The sequence below is a fragment of the Mustela erminea genome, chromosome 5 (genome assembly GCF_009829155.1).
Source record: "Mustela erminea isolate mMusErm1 chromosome 5, mMusErm1.Pri, whole genome shotgun sequence".
Taxonomy (NCBI): domain Eukaryota; kingdom Metazoa; phylum Chordata; class Mammalia; order Carnivora; family Mustelidae; genus Mustela; species Mustela erminea.
In genome coordinates, this window is record NC_045618.1 from 98,288,957 (window position 1) to 98,311,577 (window position 22,621).

At 37.0% G+C, this 22,621-nt stretch overlaps 1 long non-coding RNA gene across 1 annotated transcript in view; it reads right to left on the bottom strand.

Moving 5' to 3' along the window:
- The window catches only part of LOC116591344, a 44,922-nt gene extending 24,289 nt beyond the window's left edge, over positions 1-20,633 (bottom strand). Inside the window, exon 1 of the long non-coding RNA XR_004285969.1 lies at positions 20,511-20,633. This is a non-coding gene — a long non-coding RNA (uncharacterized LOC116591344). The remainder of the gene's footprint in view (positions 1-20,510) is intronic.
- Positions 20,634-22,621: the final 1,988 nt, after the last annotated feature.

Sequence of the window (22,621 nt, forward strand, 5' to 3'; positions counted from 1 at the left end):
TGCCTCTTTCTCAAAATCGTACTAACTCTCAGATTGATGGCTTAAATTTGGTCTTCACTTTTTGTAACTTAGTCTTAGAGTTCTTTCTCTTTTCCCAGAGATACCACCACTCTCTCCAGCTAGCGGGAAAACATTCCATGCAATGAAACAAAATTTATTAAACTGTGTCCAAATGGCCTGACAGAATTTATGCACCACCAAAATGAACCAATTTATTCCTCATTCAGACACCTCAATTTCGTTGTCTCTATGTTCATTAATATAACATCCTTCATGATGTTTCAGTGGTTCTAAGCAATATCAACCTCTTGTAAGACTCTATAATGAGAAAGAATTCTGAGAAAAAAAAAAAAGACTTCTTATAAATTTCTTGCATCTTTTTCAGGTTGGATGGATAGACTAGATAGATAGATAGATAGGACCATTAACAATAGCTTTATTACAGATGTAGCAAAAGGACACTGTTGGCATTTAATACTATATGACCCTCTTATTCAAAGTGTCTTTATAAGTGATAAGTGAGGCTGAATTTTAGTCTCAAAAAAAAAAAATACTGTCATAGATATAGAAAATCATATATGAGTATCCTGTCTCCAATTCTTCAAGTAAAATAGATTACACAGGAATTTTAAGTTAGAAGGCCAAATACAGCCTAGGATGGGGGTGACAAGGGATAGAAATAAAAATCTATGGAAAGTGGAAAGTAAAATTTTGATAACCTATGTATTTTAGAATCTACACAGTTTCTTAATATTAGGGGGAAGACTAAAGTAAAATTCACAACAAATTAATACATCTTTTAATTGCTCTACCACTGAAATTTACTTTGCTCATTAGCAGAGTTACAGTAGTTCATTCCATTAACATAACTATATCACCAGGGCTCACCCAAAAGCTGACAAAAGCAGGGAAACCCAGATGTTTGCAATAAAACAACATAGCAGCTACAAATTCATCAATACCTACTTCTTCCACAGTACCTGAGAAGGGAAATTTTAGCTTACAAAATACACACTAAAAAAACACCATAAGAGATCAGATTATAGTGTCTTAAACAATAGAAACCAAAGTTAGGACCCTTCTGGGAGATGGACTCCAACAGAGTTTCTCTGATGGAGAGAAACAGTAGGAGTTCAGGAATTCCATTGTAGAGGGGACTTGGGAGAATGATGGGATGGGAGAGAGGTCAGATACTTGTTTTTTTTGTTTTGTTTTGTTTTGTTTTGTTTTTTTTCAGCAGAACAGTATTCATTATTTTTGTACCACACCCAGTGCCCCATGCAATCCATGCCCTCTATAATACCCACCACCTGGTACCCCAACCTCCCACCCCCCCGCCACTTCAAACCCCTCAGATTGTTTTTCAGAGTCCATAGTCTCTCATGATTCACCTCCTCTTCCAATTTCCCCCAACTCCCTTTAAGATACTTGTTTTAAGTCGTGTTTGCCTAGACTTTACCTAAAAATAAAGAAAACATATTTTGTTTTAAAGAATGGGATACTGCAGAGGGAGATGATAGCCAAAACCACCTCTTGACCATCACATGAGAAAAAAAAAAAGATTCACTTCTGTCTGATGCCCAGGTTTTAGGTACTTAGGATGAGAAGAACCAATGAGTAATTCGACTTAGTTCTGAGTAGGGCTAATAATTCCCAATGTATATATATTGCTTCAAATAACCTTTCCTCCCTCAGCTTTCCTAAGGACAGAGCCATGTCTTGATCATTTGGCCTTCACCAAGCTTAGCACCCACAATTTGAGAGCATCCCAACCCTTGGTGTATGAATTACTCTTTCCAGTTTTCTAACTTACCATGTGAGTTTATTATAACCTAACTTGTCCTCAAAGCCATAAATGAATCCTGTCCAATCCTTACATCGAGTAGAAACTGACAAAAGAAGGGAGCCTCCTCTCTTAGTCCTAAAATTCTGGAATTTTACAAAGTATTACAAAAGTAATACATATACTATGTATATATACATATATATGTATACATATATATACAATGTATATACTCTGCAAATTACAAATTTACAAAGTATATACAAAAAATGGAAATACAACATATTAAATAATGTAATAAATAAATAATTGTCATAAATAGGTTTAGAAAAAACCTATTTATATAGGTTTTTATAATTTTTATAATTTTTAAAATATATTTATATTTATATAAATATAAATATTTATATTTAAATAAATAAATAATAAATAATTGTCATAAATAGGTTTAGAAAAAAGTAAAAGTACATTATGAAAATAAGAAAAATAAATGCCACTAAAATTACCTCATTAATTTTCAATCTGCCCCCTCAAAAGACTGTTCAGCAGTAAAAGAAATTTTTGTTTTTAGGAGCCAATACAACCATGTTCTAAAAATAGTAATAATAACCACAACAATAATAATAAAAACTCAGGCTCAGCCTCAAATACATCAAGTAAAGATGTTAAGGACAAAACCTCTGTTATGAAAGTAATATAAAATTTTTTAGGTTGATAAGTCAAAGAAACCAAACGTGAAATGAAAGAAAAAAATACCACTAATGAAATTCAAAAACATACTGTTTGCTAGAATGACAGTCCTCCTATGGGGAGAGAATGGGCTTTAAAAATAGTTAGACTGTAGGTCAAGTTGTGGTTCTAGCACTTGTAAGCCACGGGTCTGGGCAAGACACTTTATCCTGCCTTACGAAATGGGAATAACACCCACCTGTTTTTCTGGGATAACAATAGAGCATGTAAAGCATTTTAAAAATCACAACCATTTATGTTGTATTATATGCCAGGCATTATTTAAAACACATTGAAATACATTTAGTCCACATGATGTAGACAAGGTTATTATTCCCATTTTGCAGATGAGGAAACTGATACCCAGAGATGTTCACTCACCCATAGTCACAGAGCAGACTTTAGGCCCAGGCAGTCTGAAGTCAGAGCTTGTGGCTCTTACCATGGATTCCACTAGGCTGTCTCTCCAAGCATCAGTAATAAAATTAATGATAACTAGCTTTCATCAAACACTTTCTTTGTGTTGGGTACTGTGTTAAGCATCTCACTTGCATTACCTCATTCCATGTTTAAAACAATCCCATGAGGTAGGTACAGTGAGAATCACCACTATGCTATGTCCTATTGCTCTGTGTTCAGCCCCTGGCACAATACAGCAGTTCCAAAGAGGGTGGTAATAATTATTACTGTCCCCGGTTGTATTCATCTGTCTTCAGGCATGGAGCAAAGGAATGATCCTGAGCAAAACAACTGACATCAGAAATAAAGTTACTTTGTGGAATAATGTTCTCCTCAGAGTGTCAGAACACACGCAGACCATGCCAATGTGTTCTCCAGGTTCCTTCTATTGAAGCCACCTCAGGAACTAGGCAGACTCTCCATTTGCTACCAACAAAGTCTGGCCATTTGGTCAGGGCTGTTTCCTGCCGCTGTTTGGAAAATGAAATTTCTCTGCTTCTGTTCAATGTATTGAACTTTCTAACCATGGCATCAATACCCACACACTTCCCAGGCTCCATCTTTTGTGTTAAAAATTAGGGAAGGATTGTGAGAAGCTGCTGCCTTTGGAGGAGACTGATGGATAAAATGAAAAATTCTCTGCTTGGTTCACCGAGAAAATTCCATTTTTAACGTTTAGCCTTGTGCTACTGCTACCACCACAGAGCAACAAATATACTGGGAAGGACCGATTCCAGAAATGCGGTTTCCTGTTCCGCACCTGAAACCAGCTGACAGGGCCTGGTTGGGGGTTGGGAGGGGAGGGGTGGGCACAGCAGCAACCCGGGGAGGCGGCCTCCTGGCCCCTCATCCAGCTTCACATAGGGCTGGCTGCATGGCCGATGTGGGGAGGGCAGCCAGCAAAGCCTGTCCTGGTGTAAAGTGGGATGGAGATCTCACCAGATGAGCCATGTTCAAAACTGCAGACTAACAGAAAGGAGCGTATAATCCAAATGTAAGGCAGACTTTCGATGTAACAATGAATCCTATGTGATTTTCAGCAGCACAAGTGTTTACCTTAAGCTAATTTTAGAAATAGTCCACATTTTTAAAATACAAATGCCAATTACTGGCAAAAAAAAAAAAAAGCATACTGAACAGGAGAAGGAAATCAGATGGATTAATACAGACAGCTGGCTCACCTTAGCTGCCTTCTTCAACTGAAAAAAAAAAGTGATTATTCAAATACAGTGTACATAAGAATCACCTGGACAGTTTTCAAATGCAACTATCCCAGCCCCACCCTGCTGATTCTGATTCCACAGGCTTGGCAACCTCCTCCAGGTAGTATTTTGCCCAGCTTTATTGAGATACACTTGACATATAACACTGTGTGTATTTAAGGCATGCAATATAATAATTTGATCTACCTAAACACTGAGAACTGATTAGCACAGTAGAGGCAATTAATAAATCCACTGCCTTACAAAGTTACTGTGTGTTTGCATGTGTGTAAAACATTTAAGATCTCTTAACAACTTGCAAGTACACAGTATAGTATTGCTAACTACAGTCACCGTGCTGTCTGTTGGATCCCTGGAACTTTTTCATCTCGAACTGGATGTTTGCACCCTTCTGATGAAGTTCGCTGTGGACCAGTGCTGAGCTGTAATATTAAGTGCCTCTTGGACACTGGTTATGGACAAGCTCCGCATGAGTCCGCAGAAGTGGCCCAAGAGGAAGCTTGAACCATGTGCTTCCCTGGGCCTTAGTACCTAGGATTTATCCCAAATGCTGGAGGACAGCCCACCGAAGCCCGCTTCGGGAATTCCACTCTTCCATTCTACCTTCTGACTTGTCTCTCAGAACTGTTTTAGATGTTAATATATCATCTGGCCTTATCCCCACCCAGAAAATGAGGGGTAGACTCAACAAAGGATTATAGAATTTTCTTAAGTTCACATAAAAGCTACATAATAACACTAGCAGCATTCAAGGTCACCCCGTATGCCTCTCCATTTTGCCTCCCTGCCGTCGCCTCCCCATTGTTTGGTCTATAATATCTAATAATAGGAAATGATAATTGAGCCCCTTCCATGTGCTCTGTGCTGACTATATCATAGAGATTATTGTATTTAATTCTAGTAAATGTTAACAAAAAACAGGAGGCTGAAAGTTTTTGAAAAAAAGTTTTGAAAAATAAGTTTAAGTAAGAATCTCCATATCCCAAAAGAAAAAAAAATTAAACAAAAAGAGGTATTCTAGGACACCTGGCTGATTCAGTTGGTTAAGTGTCTGACTTAGGCTCAGGTCATGATCTCATTTCCTGGGATCCAGCCCCCTGTGGGGCTCCCTGCTCAGCGGGGTGTTCCTCTGCTACCCCACTGCTGCATGCATGCCCTCTCTCTCTCTCATAAATAAATAAATATAATCTTTAAATTAAAAAAAGGAGGTATACTTACTCTGGCCAATTGCTAATGGAATAGGAGCAACAGGAAACTCCCTTAAATAGCCTTTTACCTCACTTCTGCTTAACACTCTAACATAGTAAGTTGCCTTCAACCAATGGGAGAGCCTACGGGGGTGTATAGCTTCTGCCCCTACTCCCACCCTCCGCATCTAGGCAGACTTTCCCCAAGAACAATAAGGAAGAGGGGCAGGAATGAAGAATTCTGAACAAGTGTTAAGGTTTGGAGGCAGAAGACTGGAGAAAAAGTGAAAAGCCCAATCAAAGATTCTCAGAAGAAAAATTTAGGAAGTACTGACATTCGCCCCCCATGGTATATTATAAAATTGTTAAGTTGAACATAATGATAACTGACATCTATTGTTTAAGTAGTTACCTCTTTTTTTCTTTTAAAATGGACAAGAAAAGTAAACCAACCTCTCTTCAGGTTTTCTCAGAGGATTAGAAGAAAAATATATCAAAGCCTGTAGAACCATGCCTAGTTCATCAAGAGTCCTCAGTACAGGTTTGCTGTTCTAATTTTCCATCACCCAGGTGATGCAAACAACTGTGCCCAGGCTGTTTTAATAAAAATTTCCTAATCACCCAATGGCAACTAATGCAATAGAAGATGCTGGGATAATAGAATTGAAAACAAAGTCTCCTGTCAACCAAAACAAACAAACAAACAAACAAAAACTCCACAAAGGTGGAAAAGAAAGAAAACACTTTTATTACTAAACAAGCAACAAACCAGAAAAAGATGTGCATCACTGGTAATTTGCTAAAAGATGACAAAGACAAAGAAAAATCTCACCTTTTTCTATAGGCAACTAGATACGACCCATTACATACATGTTCTCAAAATAAAAAATAATTAGTCAAGTAAGAAGACTTGACAATACCATTTGTCACACACAGTTCATCCTAGTTTCACCCTGGAATTGAGCTGACCAATTGTGTTAGCTAGAAAGGTTTATCCAAAGGAAGAATGAATTTCTCGTATTTTTAGGAGGGGTGATGGTTTTGGAGGCAGGCACCCTCTGGAGTGAGCCTCTACCTTCCCATAGAAGCTGCGAGATGGGGTGCTATTGTCCTGATTATATTTACGAGAACTGATTCCCAAATCCTTAAGACAGCCTTGGGTCATAAAAACAATAAGAGACTCATTAAGCTTTTCAAAAGGCTTACATGCATTTCAAAGAAACAGAGAAGGAACCTAAAATTACAAGTTTTCTAAAACAAATCCTCTAAGAAAAGGGAGAAGAGTCTCTTATATTCAACTGGGAGAATTAAGCCTCTTGTTTTTTAATTTGCATTTGCCTTTACAAAAGCAGATATCTGGGAGGAATTAAAAAAATCTCTCTGGTATCCTTCCCAGACGTGTCAATTATTTTCCAATGAGGAAACCCACATAAACATAAACAAAGGCAATACAGGCATTAGAAATTTCCAAAGAACATATGGGAACTACAGGGGACACATAACATCTATTTTTATTAAGTCAGAGGAGAGGACTATTACTTCTGAAAATAACAAATACTAAGTTGGCAAGACATTAAGAAACAGTGTTCCATCAGGGGCCATATAAAAGTCAAGTACTGACTTCATAATCATCACACCCTTGCTGAAACCTTTTGAAGGACATTAATATTGGTGTGCCAGTCAAATTGGGCAAATAGATTATGTTGCTTTAAAATTAAGGTCTGGTCTGATTAAGTGTTATCATCACCCTTCTTTCTTGTGGGAGAAGTGACCTCCGGGGTGTTGCTGCTTTCCTAAGAAATGGCTGCAACACAGAGAAAAGTCATTCCTGGAGACATATGCTCAGAAGGCACTTTGGGACCCTTTATGATGAAAGTACCTTATAAATGTGAGATATTGCCACCATTTGGAGTGAGATCTAATCCTGGACGGCATCTTAAACTTAATAGCGAGAGTTAAACCACCATCGTTTCCAACTATGCCAGCCAATGTGTACTCTCATCATAGCTCAAAAAGCATGGGCTGTTATTATCAGAATATCTGCCTGCAGACCCCAAAACATCTTTTTCAGATCATAAAAACACAGCACACTCTAAGTTTAGCGTTCCTCACCAAGTAGTATACTTAAAGTATTAAACTTTAGAAAAAAATATATGTATCGAAATGATTTTACAATTCCACTTAAAATAGGCAAAGAAATAATACTGATGTGATAGCTTTTTAAATACAATACTCTGGTTTTCATTAATGCCAAGTAAAATAAAGTGGCATTCATTTTCCCTTACTAATAACCAAACTTAATATTATTATTTTATTTCAAAAGATAAACATTTGAGAGTTGGGAAGACACTGTGCCCAAAACAATATTGTGCTAAAATAAAAAGGTGATGTATGGTAAAATAGTCTTCCTACATTTTTAGGGCTCATCCTGATAAAGACATCAGTAGGCTTCCAGTCATGACAAGGCAAAATCTACAACAGACACAGGTGACCTAATAAAAGTATGCACTGGGTAAAGTTGCCAAACTGCTCGTGATCTACAAAGTTATATTTCTGTACCTAGTGTATTACTTTACTGCATTTGCCAGCTTCCAAGTTTAACTCTTACCCAAGACTACAGCGTTCCAACACTTTGTTATAGGTTTTTAGAGCTTCAGATACCACTGAGGTTCTATTGAACGAATGCATTCTTTGATTCCTTCTACCTGATAAAAATGGCAAGATTCAAGGAGGGCTTCGTGGACATGGACTTTACAGGGAGAACATCTGCTAACAAGAATACACATTCTTGTTTCTGAGAGAGGCTGTTAGCTCTCCCATGAGCTCCCCTTTGTGAACCTTGCCAACCCCACCTTGTTGGCATCTTGGATCCTGTTCTGCACATCCGCACTCCTTGCTTATCTGTATCTAAACCTCCTACTCCACATTTCTATCCCAGACCAATTGATGTAAGCCATTTAGAATGGAGACAAATGTATCCAAAACAATCATCAGTTCTATCCTATCCCAAGGCCTCTATGTGCATGTTTTATTAAAAAGTAGCCCAAAAAAGAGATTTCTTGGGTAGAGAAAAACTTTCAACAAAGTAGTGTTCAAGTTCTGTAGAATAGGAAACAGCAACCTGATCAACCACTCAAACTCAAAATTCTACTTCCCAAAATTCTAATCCCCCCTGAGACAGTAGAGCTTTCTAATTAAGAAGAGGCTTTTAGGATTCTGGCAGGCATGGATTTGTAACACACTCCCATGAAGACTTAACCTGCATGACCACGAGTAAGACACTATCTCCCCAGCTTAAATCAACTCATTGGGTAGAATGGTGATAATAATATCTACCTCAAAGGGGTGTGACAATTCAAGAAAAGTACTTAGAATAGGACCCTGAGTAATCTTAAGTATTCTATAATTTTACCTGCTATTGTTAATTTGTTATCCAATGGTTCATTCAATGCCAAGTAAGATGGATAATTGTGAAATTTAACTTATAAATCTCACAAGCCACAAGACCTTAACAGCATATCCTACCACAGCAGAACCATACACATAAACTCATGATCTTCCTATGTATCCAGAATTTCATTATCTTCCAACTGGCAGAAGCAATGAACTACAAAAAGAACTAATCTGTGTGAAAACCCAGTGTCAGACCTGAATAGAACCTCTCTAATAAAAAAACCTTCTATACATGCATTTCTCCAGAGTGTAGCCATTAGGCAGATCCAGACACTCACAGTCTACTTATCCCAGTGGGACCACATGGTCTACATGAAGTCCTCTTCTAGGTTTTTGGTGAACTTTAGACAATCTCAGATCCACCATAATGGGTTACTTCCTTGACTATAAAGACCATCTTGAGACCTTGCTTCAAGGTCTAAGGCTCATTGTTAAGCTCTTATCTATATGTAACCATCTCTGAGAAGGAGTCTGATGCAGTGGACACCCCCTGCTCTGCACCCCAGTCTATCAGGGGTACTTCAAATACACTACCCATGCAGAGTCAAAAAGCAGGGGAGACTCTACAATCAGCCTCACATCAAACATCTTCAGAGCAGAATGACAGAACCTGAAGGATTATCATCCAAGTGCCTAAAGAAGGTGAGAGGAGATTTTAAGGGTCACAAATGGGATTTCCCCATAGGCTTCAACACAGCCTACAGAGCTTTTAGTGAACTGACTACCCATTATCTCACCACCTTCACCACACCCAGTTCCTCCCCTGCACTCTACAACACTGCCTTATTGGACAAATGAGTTTCTCTCTCACACCTTGATACTATTACCCATCATCACACTCTATACCTGAATATATACCTACTAAAACTCACCAAATTCACACTTTTCATTTAGAATACAGCTAGAGCATCTTTACCCTGCATGGTACCTCTATCCTAGCACTGAACACATCCTGTTGTGATTACAGGGGTGCATTTTAGTCTTGCCCACTAGAATTGAAGTCCTCGAGGGCAGGGATGTTATAGCTCAATGTGGTCCACAGGAGGCTCTCAAAAAGATTTTGTGATGTAATGGATATGGCTGTTCTTAGTGGAAACTTTACTGTACTTTTTACCTATTGTATTTCAATTAGTTATTAGTGATTTATATGAAAACTATTAACTTTATATTATTTTCCTATCTTGTTTCTAACTAGCTTACATACTAGTAATTACCAACTAGGAATTACCTAGTAGTCATAATAGTTCCAACTGGGTTCTCTTGGGCTTTTTCTGACCAAAAAAATCTTAACATCTGGATATGATGATATGTTCATCTTTTATTTTCAAGTATTTCTATCTCCTATTTCTATTTTATAAGTATTGCATAGCCCCAAACTCAAGAATATGGTCAAATAATAATGGTGATTTTAGGGTCCTGTTTTATTTCTTAGGACAGTCACTCATATTTTCCCATTAAATGTGATGTTGGCTATTAGTCTTAAGCAGTTAATTCAATCAAAAGACAACATTTCTCAAAATAAAAAGCCAAGGCCAACCTCTTTAGAACAAAATTACAAAATTAAAATAAACATACAGGAAGGCAAATCAAGCAAATGCAAACGAATACTGTAAGGAGATAATACTAGTATCAGACAGAGTGGACAATGAGTCATTTGTACATCTTTCTTGGACATGGGATATAGAGGTCCAGTTTTTTAGCAGCAATTGCTAGAGAAAGGATTTTGAGGTTTGGGATTAATTGCTTCTTAAGAAAATATGATAGAAAGAAAAAGGAAAGATTCAGTCTGGGATTATGAAAGAAAGCACATTTAAATTTTTATTTACACTATGTAGGATCTTATTTTAAAATCTGGTCTTTGTTTTATGCAATTGAATTGTTTTCACAGGGGACATGTTCTACTGAAAATCTTTTTAAACTCAAAAATTCTTAGCTAGTTTATAGATTTCTGTAGGAATTGAAGATGATGAGATACAAGCTAGGCATCAAGGCCATGAGTTTCTGAAAGTGAGGGATTTTTATGGGAGCACTGTTCTCTTCCCTACAAGTAGATGTTTGAAGGCGAAGCCTGTGTTTTATTCTTTGTATGACAAGGCCAGCAGAGAGGGAGTCTTGAGCTGTATTAGCAAATCCTTCTCTTCCCTTCCCCCTCATATGTCCCAAGCCCAAGAAGGGAGGGGAAGTTGAAAAAAAAAGATAATCTGGTTATATTTACAATTGTTATTTATTCTCTTTCCATATTCAACACTGATCCCATCCAAATTTTGATTTATCTTTTGGTTATCTATAATGTCTTCAAGTAACTTTATTAGGAAGTATATCTAGGTAGTAGGCATATTTATTTATATTTAAAATATTTAAGTATATACAGACACGAAAAATAAGATGAAATATTAAAAATAAAAATAGAGGAAGAAAAACAATGATGAAGATATAAATTGAAACTAGCCCTGAGACATTTAAATGCATTGTATACATGCTTTTTATCTGAAAAAGTTTTGAATTCTAAATTTTGAATTCTAAAATTCAACTGATGTGCCAGAGAATAAAATAGCAATGAATTTATAAGATAGAAAATAATTTCCCCTGTCACAGAAAATTTCAGAAGACAGGAAAGGTGGGTCTGTTCTACATAATCTTCAGAAGCCCGGGCTATCTTGTGGTCTTATTGCTTCTCACAAATAGTCCATATTCACATGGTTCAAGATGACTGACTCCTCATTGTACCCGCATTCCAACTGCACACCTCAATTTCACTGTATCTCATTGGCCAGAATGTATTCACATACATGGCCACACAAGACAAGGAAAATTGGGGAGCATAACGTTTTTACGTAGGCAATCATGTACTCAGCTAAAATTTCTATCACTGCGTAAGAAGTGGAAGAAAAACAGGTATAATGGACAACTAGCTCTTTTTACCGGATCACTAAGGCCTTATCAGTGGGCCTCAAATATATTTGACTCTTAATACTCTTATAATCAACATAAAAAGAAAAACCACTATGGTTGTATAATTCATGGTGAATATAAGATAGAAATGGTAATTTTCTTAGGAGAATTACAAACGTTTTTACTGATAGAATTTCTCCTATGTGCTCTATGTTCTGAAACTTTGCCTATCAGAGAAAGTCTTCCTGCTGCCCTTAACCCTGAACTCCAACTTGGAAAGACACAATTCTGAAGCCAAACTTTTAGCCTGAAAATGAATATCATCATTTGATATTTGGTGTTCAGGGGTGGGGGGCGGAAATGTGATGTCAAACTCATTTTTATTCCTTCAGTTTTATTTTATTTTATTTTATTCTTTCATTTTTTATTCCTTCAGTTTATGTGCTTAGATATGTGAAGAAAATTGATTTTTTTTTACTGGAATAAATCTAAATATAGCTTTCTTTTCTTTAACTACACATAGATTATGATGAAACTTTATTCCCAAACTCAGATCTTCTAGTTCACAAGTTTTTACTGCTATTTCTTAGATTATATGCTCCATATTAATTTTTCTGTATTATTCTTCAAGAATATATATGTATTTATAATGCATAATAAAAAGAGCTTGAAATTCCATATCTGTTTTATCTTTTACCATGTTTTTGTCTTTATTCTTTTCCTTGTATTATGATGGTATTCCTCCAGTTTGTGTCCCATATCAAGGTCACAATTTTTCACTAAATGGAAACATTTCTATTACTTGATGCAATTATTATTTATAATTAATATCCCTTGTGAATTCCAACTTTAGCATTAAAAAGATCTAGCTTTACTTCATAATAATATTAGTATTTGATAACAGTATTTGACTGAGATTTTACTTTGTCTGTTATTAAAATCACAATCTCTGCTTTTGTTTTCATTTCTGTAATAGTGCTATGTTTCCTTCAACCTCTCTCTTAGGATGAGGAAGAGGTTCTCATTCCTTTTCTACTTGGAAGTGCTACCAAAGTGTTCATTAATTGCTAATTTTTTCACTCCTAGGTGACTAGAGACAATCAACCAACCCACCAACCAAATAGTACATATTGAGCATCTACTATGTCTTTGTAACTGTGGTAGTTTGTCACTTGATAAGAAATGAGAAAAACATGGCTTCCATGGAATTTACTATCCAGCAGCAAGAAAGGTGAAGAGTAGTAAATTTCACTGACAAGAAAGCATGTTTGCTATGAGAGCTCACATGGCAAGGGACTTGATCTAGGTTAGGTGGTAGGAAAACACTCTAAGAGGTGGCACTTAGGCTGATATTTGAACACTGAATGGGAGTTGAGACTTAAAGACGGGTACAAAGGATGGAGTGTGGGGAAGTGAGAGCAGGGAGGTTACTCCATGAAGAAGCTCATGTACAGAAGCTGACAGTGAGAGGAAAGAGCATAGCATCCTCAAGGCTTTTCTCCCAGATGGCTGGAGCTTAAGGGTTGAGGGGTCAAGTGGAAAAAATTTATCTGAGTAATAAGCTGTGCTCCCAAGGGGGAGGGAGAAAAAGCCTTATGATGTGACAACTAAATACTTTGAAGCCCTCCAATCCTAAGATTTTATAACATGATCCTATCCTATCCTTGGCTACCACCAAGAATTTGCCTCAGGTGTAAGTCAGTATCTTACCTGAGAGGAAGATATCACAACAGTTACCTGGGAAAATCTATGGTCAAAAATCATCCAGCACAAGTCAATTTTAGTCTGTAGATGCTTAATATTACTTGGTTGGTTAGTTGGTTCATTGTCTCCATATGCATAGAAATAAAGAGAATAGCAATTAAAATATACTATGGGTTAAATTTTAATTTAATTTTCAGACTTGTCTAAGATCTTAAACATTAACATGAAAGTGAAAGTTGGTTAAAAGGGTAATATATGCACATCTTACAAAGGATTAAGAGAAGCTGTAGTCTTTCAACAACCACAAAAGTTTATCTTCAGTTGCTCACAAGGATCACTGAAGAGAGAAAAGAAAGATGGTCAAATGTCAGTGCTTCTTTTCCAAATAGGAAATGAGGGTACGATAGTGTGATTCATTACAAGTAAAATCAAAGGCACTTTGGACTGAACAAAACACATGAATATCAGACTAATCCTCCCTGTGTCAGTGACTTACTATGGGATGCTTGTGGCCCCACTTAACCTCACTGTGTCTCTATTCCCCAATCTGTAAAACAGGGTTAATAATTTTAACCTACTTCTCAGAGATAGTAGGTGGATTAACTATAATAACAATAAACTGATTAAAAACACAAATCATGAGAATGTTTTACCAAAAGCTATAATTTCTCATAGTAAGAAATGTGAATTTCTTTTTCCCTAGAATTGTTACAAATGTGTCAATGCTAATACATTTACAAAAATGAAAAATACATAGTGACCTTCTCTTTCAGTGACTGAAAATACTCTCTGGAGTGAGTCTCTTTTTAAAAAAAATAAAAACTTAACTTTTTTTAGGTGTAAAAAATGACTTTGATCCTATCTCAGCCAAGTAATTCAATGGATGGCAACTCAGCCAAGAAGATTTAAGAGCACTGTCCCCAACTTACAAGACTCCACTGAAAAATACTCATTTAGCAGTTTGAGAGTTACCTTGACCAAGAATTTATGCCAGAAGCAACAAGGGCGTAAAGATAAAACAGCTTTAGCCCACCAATCAAAATAAACTTATCCTAGACAAATTTACTGAATAAATACGGGGCTAGGCAATTCAATTGTCTACCCAAACTTCACACTTACAAAAGTATACATATCAGGCACCTAATCCTATCCCTAAAACAATTAAGCTTACTGTTTCTCCAGAAATCAGAACTACAAGAAAACATTGACGTCCATTGTCAAGCACTGGTCATAAGAGTTACTAGACAGTACATCTGCGTTTGTACTTTATGAGAATGTTCACATTCCCATCACATCCAGAATGCTGAAATTCTGGTGCCAAGAACAAGTTAGGCAAACATTAAAGGAATCTAAATCTGCACAATACATATCAGTGTTAAATCCTGGCTGACTACAATTTATTAACACCCAAAGATAGACTACTTCTGTTGAAGTTATACAGCCTGGAAAAAAAAAATGGATTTTCTATAATCTAGCTACCCAGTTTCCCTTCAATTTTCAAAAGATTACAACACTCAGTTTATGACATGTTCACATTTCTTAAACCAGAGGGCAAAAGACAAATTACATTGTAAATAATGGGGATGGGATCTCAGGACCCAAGCATTATAATCCCACCTCCAAAGAGATGTGAACCCTCCCATTTTGTGATGGAAACATGTATGTAAAATAAGGTTTCCGCCTAGATATATGGCCACTTGACTTGCACAAAATAAGGCAGAAATGTCCCAAAAGAGCAGCAAGTTAAACAATGTTTCCAAGGTTAAGACATTATACTACTTTCTTTTTTTTTTTTTATTATACTACTTTCTATTGCCCTCCTTTCCAAGTCACAAAGAAGAACTACCCAATTATACTAACATAGTATACTAACATAGTACTTCCTTCTGGGGATAGTCTATTGTACATTGATGAAGGTTTCTCCAGTGAGAACTTGAAGTCCAGCAAAGGAAACACAAAATAAATTAAAAAGCACAGAGTTTCTTATACAACTATTTTCAAGTTGTTAACAAAAGTGTAACATTTATCATTTTTAAAGTTTTCATCCTTAAAAATATGCTAAAATAAGACTTTTACGTTACGAAGTAGTGGGTTCTATTGCCATAAAATGCTGGATACTCTGACGAGCTAGGTACGATCATTGTTTCTAGACTAATTAGCATTAAGTCAAGGGAAAGTTGAACTACAGTAGCATTAATCATGAAATAAAACTATATTCTTTGCGAAGTGAAATTAGCCAAGCAGAGAGAGTCAATTATCATATGGTTTCACTTATTTGTGGAGCATAACAAATAGCATGGAGGACAAGGGGAGATGGAGAGGAGAAGGGAGTTGAGGGAAATTGGAAGGGGAGGTGAACCATGAAAGACTACGGACTCTGAAAAACAATCTGAGGGTTTTGAAGGGGCGGTGGGTGGGAGGTTGGGGGAACCAGGTGGTGGGTATTGGAGAGGGCACGGATTGCATGGGGCACTGGATGTGGTGCAAAAACAATGAATACTGCTATGCTGAAAAAATAAAAAAATTTTTTAAAAACTATATTCTTATTATTCACACTAGATATCCAAGAATAATGAAAATTTGAAGAGAAAAGGAAAGGTTTAGATTAGTTTGAACTACTCATAAAACTTAAGGAAGTAAAATAATTCTTTTTAATAAAAATACAGCAACCTTTCCACTGGTACTCAAACAATACCAGATGGCCCTCATTGGTACAAACCTCCCTTCCACATACATTTCAAGGAATTTTTATACTCACTTGGCCAATTTAAGTTATATAAATGGATACATATAGTCAAAGTACAGAGTAGATCAGAGAAATTTCCAAGTCCAATATTAAAAATGAAATTAGTGTAGTATTAGACTGTCTCTAAGCTTCAGACTTCCTATTCTGTCTTCCAAATACCTAACCATTGTTCCTTCTGAGGTCCCTGCTACAAGATTTATCATAAAAAAATGTATCCAGATGAAGAATCTTTTCATTTTCCTAGGGGAATGTCTGATGGTAGTTTTCTACTGCATAAGATAAGTGTGAAAGTGTGTTAGCAAATATGATGGAAATGCTAATTAGAACATTAAGGCAATTTATTCAATGCAAAATGAACATAAAAATAAGCATTATAGGCTCTGGAATATTGAAAGTTCTTAAATGACTTTGCACATTTGGAGAGAAATGTGAAATATGTATTATTTCCTTTATTTCTAACTACACTAGATGCATTATTAATTCAAATAAAAATCTAAATTTATTGATCTCCAATGAATAATCAAAAGCCACTGGAAATACTGAATAAGAAGCAGTCCCATAATAAAATTTTTCTAATTTCTATTTTCAATTTCTAACATGAATAGCAAGATAGGCTACCCACAAAAATCAGAATCTGAATATCCCCCCGTCCAGTACAGTGTAAATAATTAAATTTCCAGGTTCAGTTTTCAGTGTGGTAGAAACTGACAAGCCATAACCCCTCCCCCGCTGCTCTATCCCCACATACAGATTCAGCAGAGTTTAAAAATTAGACTTTTAAAAGAAAACAGAAATGCTTTGTTCTTCACATATTAAGATGAAAAATAAATTCTGCCAGAGGAAGGATTAGTATAAGTTTTAAAGTTCTAGTTCTGAAAAGTTTTATTATAGATATTGCTTCTTGCACTATTGCAACTAAAAGAATTCATAAAAGACCTTAATCCTAACTTTGAGAGTCTTCCCTGAATACCTGTGGGTTCAATGTGAATATTGTAAGGGTTATAAGTTTGATTCCAAAGTTTGCTCAAAGGTTCAGTAAGTTATTGTTTATGAATATAATCATCATCACCATATATTTTGATCAGTAAAATCCAAAGGGGAAACACTCTCTTGCCTCCCTCCTTTGACCAAGGTCACATTCTTCTCTGACACAAAATCTATCAATAGAACCCACCGAATTTGTCTTTTTTTTATATGAATGTGCTTTTTTTTTAAGTACTGATGTAAGTTAATATTCCACTTTCCTCCTTTTTTAGCACATATTAATGGAATAAGTTTCTATTCATTATAAGCATTTATAATTTCATCATTACATTGCCAGTTGCTACAACAATATGTTGAATACCTCCTGCATGCAAGGAAATATACTAGGGTTCTCTCATTGTAGTTCTCCCAGAATACATTGGCCAGTTCCTTTCTCCCACATTTATATCATCACCCACCTATCAGAACCACATAGAATGTTGACAGAGAAGACCAGCCCTTCATACTTCTGGACTTGTAAATATGTTCATAAGCCAAAGATCTCTTGACAACAGCAACAGCCATTTCTTGAGCATTGCAATGTTCAATTCAGTAAATTTCTCTGCCCTTCTAGGCTCTATGAGTCTGATCTCTATGGACTGTATGACTCAGGCTCTAAACCTTTGGTTTCCAATTTGGCTTGGCCCCTGGGAGCCATCTACAAATTAAGAGGCAGGAGGAGAGAGAGGGGGGATTTCTTTTCTGTTCCCCTCCTGCCTCAGTATAAGTCTTTGCTGTGGCTGCCTTATTCCAGCGCACATCTTTCCTCCACAATCCGAGCTCTCCCCAGGTTCTGGTAATGACTGGTAGTGTTCTGGAAGTCTCTGGCTGCTTCATCATCCCTCCTTTGCTCCCTTTACCCTGCCCATATCTCTTTACACAGGCTCCTCATGAACATCTATTAATCTGAACCATTTGTCATAGGCATACTTCTGAGATGGCTCCCCATGTGTCCCTCCTCTTGGGTGTAGTGAGTCTAGCCTAATCAGGCATGCCCTTATGAAGAAGATTTAGGGGTCAGAGATAAAGAAGTCAGAGAGATTCAAAGCTGCAGCAGATACTCTCCTACATGTCCTGAAAGAGCAAACTGCCATATTGTGGAGAAGGTCACCTGGCAGGGAATGGCAGTCAGCCTTGAGGAGCTGAGTGGCCCTGGCTAACAGCCAACAAGAAATGGGGACCTCAGTCCAGCAGCCACAACTAGAAGAAGCTTGGAGGAAGATCCCAAGCTCCAGATGGCTAACTCCTTAATTCCAGTTTTGTGAGACACAAAAGTTTCCAGTTTTGTGAGCAACAGACTAGCTAACTCAGACACAGGCATCTATCCTACAGAAAACCTAAGTTAATTGGGTTTATACCACTGTCACACAGTTATGTCACACCCATTTACTAAATAGAAATGCTAACACTTTGCTTTAAGAGTTGGAGTCATTTCACCTTAAAAGAAACATATACTTTATCTTTTTCATATCCTTTCTCATTCCAGAAAAGATTTAAAGTAGCTAACACAGCTTTGCATATAGTGTATAGTTGAAACTTTCTAAAAGATATCCACTTCTTAAACCTTGTCGGCATTAATGAGTTTGTATTGTCTTAAAAACTGATTTCTTAACTTCATTTGAATGAATTATGACTCTAAATATTAAAAAATCTTTGTCTTCCTTGGACATCTCAAGAACTTGCAAGTTGTACAGTTCTGGTTCAATATCCTTTCTTACCTCCTATTCCTGTCACTGTTTCAAAATTAGGTGAATGGCTGGCTAACTCCTTTCATAAATCAAATAACATTCTTCCTGTGGTTTCAATGGAGTAAGTCAAGCTTCAGAAACCAGCACAGATACTTACAGTAGCACTGTTCCGGGGACCCCAAGGAATGAAAGACTCTATGAAATTGCTCTGTATAAGTCACAGCCCCCCTCAATAGAATCACAAGCTCCGCTGCGGTTGCAAACAATGGAGGTTTGAATTCTAAATCGGTCCTTCAATTATCAGAGCTGTCACTCCTTCTCCTCGATGGTTTTTTCCTGCTCTGGCCAAATTCCAATCACTTTTGCTATTGCTTCCAAGTTCTCAGATTCTTACCCTCAGAGTTCTTCTAAAGAACAGAAAGTTTCCAGGAAGCAATGACTGTTGGTGAATGCTGACCTAATGGATGGCTTCTCTCTGCTGTAGGTTCAACATCTTTTTCTCTCTAGCTGTCTCAAAGCTTCTTCCAAAAAAATTCATACATCCTCAAGTTGCTCTGATTAAAAAAAAAAAAAATCCTCCCTCACACCCCCAAAGACCTTTTATCTCATATTCACTTCTCAGCCAATTTTCTAGTGTTATCCATATTTACTTTATATCTTTCCTTTCGATCCATTAATTTTGGCTCCTGCCTCGTTTTACCAAGACAATGCTCACTTCAGGGTACCAGTGATCTTCACATCGTTAAATCCAAAGACTGGTTCTCAGTCTTCATTTACTTACTATCTCATAAACATTCCTTTTGAAATCTCTCTTCCCTTGGCCTCTCCCTATGTGTAAATACACTTTCATATATTTGATAGGGAATAGGCATTATCTTTTTCCTCTACCTTAAAATTCCCATAATACAGTCTCTGTGCATCTACCATTGCTGAATCCTGTAAAAGAACTCCTCATAGGGGCACCTGGATGGGTCAGTCAGTTAAGCATCTGCTTTGGGCTCAGGTCAGATCACAGGGTTCTGGGATTGAGCTCTGCACTGGGCTCCCTTCTCAGCAGGGAGTCTGCTTCTGCCTCTCCCTGTCCTGGGATCTCTCTTACTCTCTCTCAATAAGTCAATAAAATCTTTGAAAAAAAAAAAAAAAAGAACCTCTGCATAAATAATTGTCATCAAAAACACTAAAGACAATCTGTTGCAAGTACTATAAAAGTGCAAATAAAACATATCTCAGACTACAAAAACAAGACCAGAAATTTTTTTATTCTCTGAAATGAGAAACTTTAAAAGCCGCCCTAAAAAGAATAAAATTAGATTAGAGAACTTTTCATATTTAATAAGGTGGTCAGGGTCGATATCATGCAAACAATTGACACGTAACTTATTAAACAAATCAAGTAAGGATTATCTACTCGCTAGGACTTGACCTTGACAATGTGAGATAAAGCTATGTAAAGCATAGAAGAGGGGTCTGCATGGGGAGAAAAAAAGGAGATCCCTGAAGTAAGAATTTGTCTGTTTTCACAGATGCTTGGGAGGAAGAGAACTCTTTTAATAGACAAAAGTAACCCTGGTGTGTAGAAAAGCAATCCACCTTTCTGGATGAATCCTTGTAGATATGACTTACCATCATCTGATCCCCTTGGTCTAGAATCATCCATTCATTCAACAGCTCTATGTTAAGTGCTGAGTTTGTGGCAGGCACAGCAGTACATAAAGCAGGTTTCCAGAAATAAGATCCTCAAGGATATGCCAGTCTAGAGAGAGGACGAAGTTAGTGTGTCAACAATTACAAAGTGGTTAGAGCACTCTTTGTTCACTGAGCTCCCTGCTGATGTATGTGCCCCTCCCTAACAGCCTACCACTGTAGTCCTGGTTATTGAGTCAGCCACAACTTCTGCCACAAACCAATAAGGCAATGTTCTGGTTTATCAGCAGGTCTTTTATGAATTTATCAGCACAAGTCAGGCTCTCTGTAGGCAAACATATCCAATTTAATTTAATTTAAAAGCAAAGCTGAGGTCCAGGCCCCAAAACCATAAAGACTCTAGCTAATGAGGCTCTGTCCGAAGCAGCCAACTGATACCTTTTTGGCAACTCTTAGATACAGGAAAAACCATTTATCAGCAACACTTAACCCCCACGAGCCAGGACTTCTATTCCACAATAACATCTCCCTACATTCTAAAAGTACACAGATATTCAGCTTATCCTATACAAGTGATTCCCAGACTTTGGTGAGTATAAGATTCTCCTGGGGAGATTATTTTAAATGTCAATTCCTGGGGCCCACCCTAAGAAATTCAGATCCAGAAAGTCTGAGAGAGAGTCCAGAAATACACTTTTTTTTTTCAAGTACTCTGGGTAATTCTGATGTGGGTTGCATCCAAGACTACATTTTAAGAAACTATCTTTAATATTAACACTAAAAATGGTTTCCATAAATTTAAGGTATATGCATTAATGTAGAAGTATTAAGTGACCTCCATAATCTTATTTTTAATAGTAATTACAGACTCATTACTATTACAGTTTTAAAATTCAACTCACAGGGCACCTGGGTGGCTCAGTGGGTTAAAGCCTCTGCCTTCAGCTCAGATCATGATCTCAGGGTCCTGGGATTGAGCTCCGCATTGGGCTCTCTGCTCCGTGGGGAGCCTGCTTCCTCCTCTTTCTCTGCCTGCCTCTCTGCCTACTTGTGATCTCTCTCTGTCAAACAAATAATTAAAATATTTTTAAAAAAATAAAAAATAAAAATAATAAAAAATAAAATTCAACTCACAATGTTGCAGAATAGGGTCTGTTTGGTCCCACTGCTTAACCATGCCTCCCTTGTCCCTGTCCCCAACCAAGGCCAGGGCTCTCTGGCCTGCTCTGTGCTCTGCATCCTAAGTACACTTAACCCTTCCAAGAAGCCTGTCCCAAATAATCCACACTCATAGTTTTTCCTTATCCAGCTCATCTCTGGTCCTTGGTGTAGTCATGTAGATTACTCCACATAATACATATTTGCATAAATGTTATTTTATTATTGTTTTATTTTTGTGCCTTGCAGGGATATTAGAAATAACATGCAAAATTATTTGATAATTTTTATATCCAAGTGATCGTTGGGCACAAATAGAAGTGAATCCAACCTCCCTCTGACACTGGGCCAGAGTGCATCCCCATGATCTCCTCATTGATGTTTCTCCCTCTGCTAACTAAATTGACCCTATTCCCATTGAGTGTGCGTCTAGTCTGGATGGGAGCACGTTTAATATCGAGAAGGGATCATACGTGACAAGAGGAAGTAGTAGAACATGAAAAGCGACCAGGTCTGAAATTGTAGATTCAATACTAATATTCTTAATAGATATGATAGGAAACCTCAGAGCCCCTGGGTAGGACAAGTGAATATAATAAAATGTGATTGAGAACTTACACTTTTGCCTTAGAAACAGTAGCACAAGACAAAGCTAATAATAGAGACATCAGATACTCCACCTTTTTTTTTTTTTTTTTTTTTTTTTTTTAGCTGTGTCTGTACATTTTTATTCATTTACATGAAGAGAGTAATCTGAAACATACAGCAAAGTATAAGCATGGCTTAAATATGAATAGTACATAAAAGGATTTTCCTTATATAATTTATTGTATGACACAATAGTCTCTGCTTTAAATGAAAAATAGGTAAGGTAAATGGGCTAGACTATAACTTACATATCAATTTATTTGCATATCCAGTTGAAAGTTTCC